This window comes from Patella vulgata, chromosome 1 (genome assembly GCF_932274485.2).
Source record: "Patella vulgata chromosome 1, xgPatVulg1.2, whole genome shotgun sequence".
NCBI classification, from domain to species: domain Eukaryota; kingdom Metazoa; phylum Mollusca; class Gastropoda; family Patellidae; genus Patella; species Patella vulgata.
The window spans coordinates 36784738-36791590 of NC_065879.2; the positions used below are offsets into that span (position 1 = coordinate 36784738).

Sequence of the window (6853 nt, forward strand, 5' to 3'; positions counted from 1 at the left end):
AACGAGGTTGGATTCATTTAAAGCATGTACAGAAGCAATGTATGCTTACTCTCTCCAGTACATGAACAATGGCATGAAAAATTAAAAGACCATAATGGGTGAAATAATAAAATAGCATAAGCATATATGTGTAGATATTTAAACTATCGTGATGCTAAACGTATTATAACGGGCTGACCAGGTACCATTAGTAATCGAAATGTTGGTTCTAAGGGTTCTTCAGACATAGCCTCTAGCCTATATGATTTCACCAACTGCAACAACAAAAACATTTATAAAATAAACATTATTTCAACAGGGATTTACCATATCAGCTACAGTTTTGAGTTATTGTAGTAGTTTATTTGAAAACTAATCGGACAGGTCCACTGACAAGGCAGAATCATTTTCACAAGGATAATCACATTCGCCATATGTTTCTGGATCCTAGTTTTGTCTTCTAAGCCTCCATTAATAGCTTTATTTCGATTCTTGTAATGTACGGAGATCGTCCCATATTATAAAACAATGTTACGGTACTTACATGGAAGATAAAACAAGACATGACAATCTCAGCTACACGTCGACCTAGAATAAAAGTAGTTTCCTTAAAATAGGCATCATCACATTGAACAGGAAAATAAATGTACTTAAAGTTATTTAATACCATATTTAACTGAATTTCGTTTCCGTGTAATAAGAGTGCCCCACAAATTGAATAGCACGTAAATTTGCAACGAAATGTATATGTCTCTTTACAGTCTCTTTTAAAAATGCTCATTTGCTTATATGATAACGACTCTTTAAATGTTTGAAGATACTGTCTGAGTTCAGGTATGAAGACATAAAGCGAGTAAATTATACTGTGAGGCATATTTATTACCTATACACATTCGTCTACCTAGACCAAATGGAACATTATTAGTGAATGTTTCCAGGTCACTGTTGTCTTCCAACCATCTATCTGGGTTAAATACATCAGGCTGAGGAAATAAAGTACTATCTCTTCCAATCACATACATAGATCCTGCCACATGACTCTAAAATACACAAATATATTTATTATACGTCATGTAAAGTAGCTAAGTCTCTAACTCAATATCATCCAAAATCTTCAACATTGAAAACACGATTTATTTGTCAAATTAAATCAACATTCATGTTGTGATCTTACCGGAAAAAGATGGGCTTTTGATATCCAATATTTAAGACAAAATAAAATTTTTACCATTGGTACACGAATAGTGTACTATAAAGCGCTTCAGTCCCAGTTGTATCAAGAGACTCGAGGGACAAGGCTAGACACATTGCACCAAATCAAACGGCGTATGTAGACTGGAATAACCAGACGCTAGAAATTTGCACTCACTTGAGACTGCTGGCTTATTTCGCCGAACATAACTGATTTGAAATTGGAGTAAAAATGGAAACCATTGAATGTAAATCAGTTTATATACATTCATACTACAGTATTATATGTGTTGCGACCTACTTTTGTCAATTTCTAGGTCCAAAATGTTAGCGATTTAGCTCCTGTAAATAACGATGGAGCTTAAATACACAACAAAGTTTGCAATTGAATGATATGTTTGGATTCATTATTTCACATATCCTTTGTCATGCCAGAACTAGTGAATATCCAGTTTGAAAGGGTTCCGCTACCATAATACATCTCCATATATAATTTTTGGAACGATCTCTAGTGTTAAAACAATAATAATTACTTTCTGGAAAATACTGTTGTGAAATATCTAAGATGACAGTAATGTGTAATCGCGTATTCTTGAAACTGGAACTGGAAATTGTGTATAATTTCCAATCATTGAAGGCGGTCGTAAATGCTAGATTTGAATATATACCTTTGTGTCTATATGATATCCTTGAATTGTAGATGACTCTTGCAGTATTCTACTAACAAAGAATCCTACGGGATGAAGCCTGTTAATGAGAAAGAATAACAAGAATATTAATATATCAATAGAATAATCAGAAAAGAAGCATTGTGTAAGTAAATATTATTAACCACTTTTTTTATTACGTCATTGCCTGAAAAAATCTTTCCGTGGTCTACGGAAGATTTCGGTAATCATAATCGGTAGTATCGGATCTAAAAGCCTTGAATAGGGGGGGGGGGGCAAATGTAGGGCGCCATCCAAAATCCCACCCCACAATGAATGCCAACAAATACTGGCTATAACAATGGACGCCCTGGTAAAATCAACATAGATCATATTGCCCAGTGGCGTAGCCAGGATTTTCGTGAGGGGCGGCTGGGATGCCTGCGAGCGACGTAGGAGCAAGCAGTCTGAATGTTTTGAAAATTTGAGCCAATTTTCTGGTCATTGCTGGGAGCAAATTCTTGTGAATGACAGGATTAGAAATGGGACAGAACCTAGAGATCTGCCTGTTTTGTGATAGTATAAGACCACAGTGTAGTGGACGAATGATGGCATAATGGAATCGAGCGCCCATGACGCGAGAAAATTTCAGATATAATATGTAATATACTGAGCACTGATGTTTAGGGACCGCAGGTCTGGATATACGAAATCGAATCTGCTCTAGTTGAACAATATTTGACATTTATAACCAATAAAACTGTACCTCTGGGATTCTTTTAGGACAGCTTTAAGGTATGGTAAATCTTGAAGACCACTAAATGATGGTGTTCCATGTTTTTCTAGAAAATCTTTGATTTCAAGGAATAATGTGTGTTGAGTTTCAGATGACCGGGAGAGCTCATATACACACCATAATATAGAACTAGAAGTCTATAAATTAAAATGATATGGTTTTCATGTTATAGGATTTATTGAATAACATCTGTTTCATTTTGTGTCTTGAATTGTATCCTTTGCTCTAGGGTATCATGGTAATTGTGACATGGATAGTTTATGAGTAAATTTCTTTTTTCACGGTATTTGATTTAGCTAGTAGAGTTTTAATACTTACCGTATCTATACTGGCTAATACTAAATCGGTAATATTGATATGAGCTTCAGGTAGTGTTAATTCTGGTGATTTCAGCAAATGTGACAGAACACATGATATCTCTTCTACGTCTGTTGAGTCTCGGGATAAATAATTCTCAATATATCTTTTTGCTAAAAAAAAAACACAACCGCACACATTGTATTGCCTAGTGAAGTCGTAATCAAAAAAATATTAAATACTCCTCTCATAAATGGGTAGAGACTGGAGTTATTATTCTACAACATGGAATTTATAAATTGAAAAGTGTAACCTACTTGTTCGTAGCAAATGATCCCATCTACCACTATGGCGTCTCCAGGCTTTTACAAACGGCCACAGAAAAGTAGGAGTTGATAGTAGAATTCTTGCATCTTTAAAATTCTCTCTAAATAGAATTCAGAAAATAGCATTGCATTACATAATAACACAACTTTATGGATTTACGTGAATGTTATATCTCTACTTGTAAATGAAGTTTAAGAATATTATAAAAACGCCACATTTATTAGTAGGTATTCCATATACATTTAAAAATAAACGTGAAGATTGGGCACAAACTTCAGCACCAATATTGCTTAACTGCGTAGCCGTTCTATTTGATATAAACATATTTTCTAAACTAGTTGTCGAATTGATGTTATAAATGAGCTAAAATCTAGTACACGGTATAACGTAGCTATTGTTTTCCTGACTTTAAAATTATGTGGTAATTCTAATCTTGCTTAATGCCAACTAAATCCGGTACTAAATAAAATATGGTTATAATTAAGTTAATACCTCAGTAAAATCAGCTTTTGTTACAGAGTGCGATCATAATTTTGATACTAATGGGGTTGCTAATTTTGTACTCACCTAGCGGTTGTTATAATAGATGTGAAATCGTGTACTGTTTGTTCTTCTTGTTCATCGCCTTCATATCCCATCATAACTCTAGCCATAGCTAATAAATCAACAACATTTTAAAGAAACAATAACATCCACATTGTGGATGTCAACTGGTAGAAATTGCCGATGGTAATTCTTGTCCAAGGGAGTAATAAATATAAATATGTACTTTCATCCCAGTATACTATAGTTTTATTTTTAGAACTCCTGGTACAAAATGTATAGTTATCCAGTTATTAAAATGATTCTATGAATCTATAACCTACCTAATAAAACGTAATGTCCTACAACTCTTTCCATTTCAATTGTTCTGTTTTCACTAGCGGACTCAGATAGATCTTCAGCAACCTTCTTTGCAACCTGATGAAATTGGTTTTGATAAGAAGAAATGTGAAATATCTCAATCGTCTTTGTATTTCATCTATCAAATTTAAATTCCTCCAAGTTTTAAAAATAATATTTGTACTGTATCTAGTCTTGACATTGTTAAAATTCAAAATGAAAACAGGCGGACAAACAAGGTTCTTACTCAGGGCTGTAAAAGACAATCCCTGGCCAGCTTGTAAAAGAAACATGAAGCATAAAGAGCTCATGTCCGAAGAGCAGCCCGGGGGACGAAGGAGACGATACGTTCACATTAAATAAGGCCGTAAAATTGAAGTAAAACTATAATACCATATCAACTCCTTCAAAATAACACTTTAAAGAAGAACTACTGAGTAATGCTTTACCGATATGTTTTCTTTGTCTAAGCCAATCTTCTCCAGTACTGAAAATATTGAACATTCAATTACCTTTATTGGGTATATGACAAATACATGTTTCTATATTATCTGTTGTCGGTTATGTTACGGATATCAATCCTAAACCTCTTCTGCAGCCGATGAATAAAAATGTTAATATGATAAAGTCTAATATTTACGAAATGCATAGTGCTCTGAAAAATTGTAATGAATCAAGATGTACTTCGTAGACATCTTATAACCGTTGATTCTCATGGTATTGTACAGCGCAGTGGACGCTTACTGCTGGCCCACGGATCCATCTATTCACTTGGGTTGATATTTGTTGTGTATTTCTAACAATGTATATGTAGTGTGTCTTGTCCGCAGGTTTGTCGGTTTTGGTTTGCGTGTGCTTACTATTAGGGTAGATTGGTCAAACTATTCCAAACTACCAAAAATATATAATTGTTACAGGAAACATTATCTTGTGAGATATGCCACCAATGGAATCCGATTGACTACGTACAATATTTTACTTATAGACACCAAGGCGTTTTTAAAACGATGTTTGATGCTTTGTGTGTATAGTGATAATTTGGGTTTATAATTTGGTCATTTCAAATAGCATACTATCAGATAACTTTCTTTAGAGGTTCGGGATCACGTGGCTAAGTGGGTAAGACGCTGACTCGCTAGCCTGGAGGTCGGGTGTTCGATCCCTGCATTGGCCGAGAAAGTTCATCCCGATTTTCCGGCGTGGTTTCCCCTTGTCAGTGATGCAGGACGGAGGGCCTGACAAGGGCAGCTGTCTAGTCGTTCGAATGGGACGAAAAACCGAGGTCCCGTGTACACATTGTGCAAAATTTCCCTCATAGCACACTGTATGGCGTATGCCCGTCTTCATTAGCCAAGGTTAGGAGCAGAACAGTAGGACGTTAAACCCCATTTCATTTCATTTCACTTCTTTAGAGGTTCGAACAGATGACCAAATAACAGACACATAGAACAAATAATTAATGACATCACTCACCTGACTAATAGTCCGAGAGGTAAATCACGACTTGTTCGATATCGACGAAGATGTTTAAAATCCAAATGAACCGGATAAAATCCCTCAGCTTTTTTCAATTTTATCAAATCTTTCAATGTAAACAGAAATACCATTTTATTCTTTAATACTCCAAATTGATAAATTGGTCCAAACTGCCAAAACCTCGACATTAATACTCTATGAGCGGCTGGACCAAATACTTTCAAGAACTCAGAAATACCTCCTAAAATTGGTAAACCCTTTGGCTTGGGAATGCCATCTTGGGTTCCGTTATTGAAATAACAGGTATATATACCAACAAACATCAATACTAACAACAGAATGACCACCAGTGCTAACATTTTAGTTACTTTCTTCAATAATATTCAATTGGTCGTGCGCACAAATTGGTGTACAACACAAAAACTGGAATGTAATTTCAGATTTTGTTCAAATTCTTCGACGCTAAATCTACCTGTTCAGATTATAACTGTCGCTTTCCAGATTTCTTCATTTACACTTCCATGTCAATCCAAAATTATTTCTCTATGAAAATATAAATATACGGCAAGAAAATTGAATTTCACAATGTTTTAAATGTAGTCGCCCTGGTCAACGAAACCTGTGTGAAGAGTATTACAATAAAATATGTTACCGCATTGTTTGGTCATCAAACATTCTATTTGGAGAGTGAATATTGCTTTAACCTTTCACTCCGATTACACCTGGGAGTAACAATGAAGGGAGTACACGTTCTGAAGGCGCATTCTTGTTCTCCCTGGAATGCAATAATTTTGTTTTTCAGCCAAATCGCTAAAAAATTTTAATGGCGAATAACTACATGAAAGAAGTGTGGTAATCATCCACTGATACGTTCAGATCGACCAAAAGAAGTAGGATTTAGCTTGGTGGTGGGGGGGGGGGGGGGGTAAATCAATGGGGAGTGCTGAATTAAGGGAAAGGGTGTAGCGTATAACCCTCCTCAAGATCAATTTGAAAAATAGATTCGATTTGGTGCATTCTGAGGTATATGCTGCGCGAGTAACATAAGAATCTCTCGGTCACCATATGGAACTTTTTATCTTGTGCTCAGTTCATTTGTCTCACTGCGACTAAATCTACATTTTATTACTTTTCTTGCGAAACAAAAGGAATCGATCATTAATTGTGAACAAATTATTTTTTAGGTGTGCTAGAGGTCGACGTCATTTGAAGAAGCTTCTATTCCCTTTATTATATTACCTGCATTACACCGCTATAC

The 6853-nt window shown here is 35.4% G+C and overlaps 1 long non-coding RNA gene across 1 annotated transcript; it reads right to left on the reverse strand.

Annotated features, from left to right (window-relative positions):
• Positions 1–145: 145 nt before the first annotated feature.
• LOC126832158 (uncharacterized) lies at positions 146–3891 on the reverse strand. Its single transcript, XR_007684567.2, has 8 exons — positions 3805–3891; positions 3228–3337; positions 2932–3083; positions 2584–2750; positions 1839–1917; positions 863–1019; positions 524–567; positions 146–254 (listed from the first exon to the last, which is right to left on the reverse strand). It is a non-coding gene; the product is annotated as an uncharacterized LOC126832158 (long non-coding RNA).
• Between the last annotated feature and the right edge of the window lie 2962 nt (positions 3892–6853).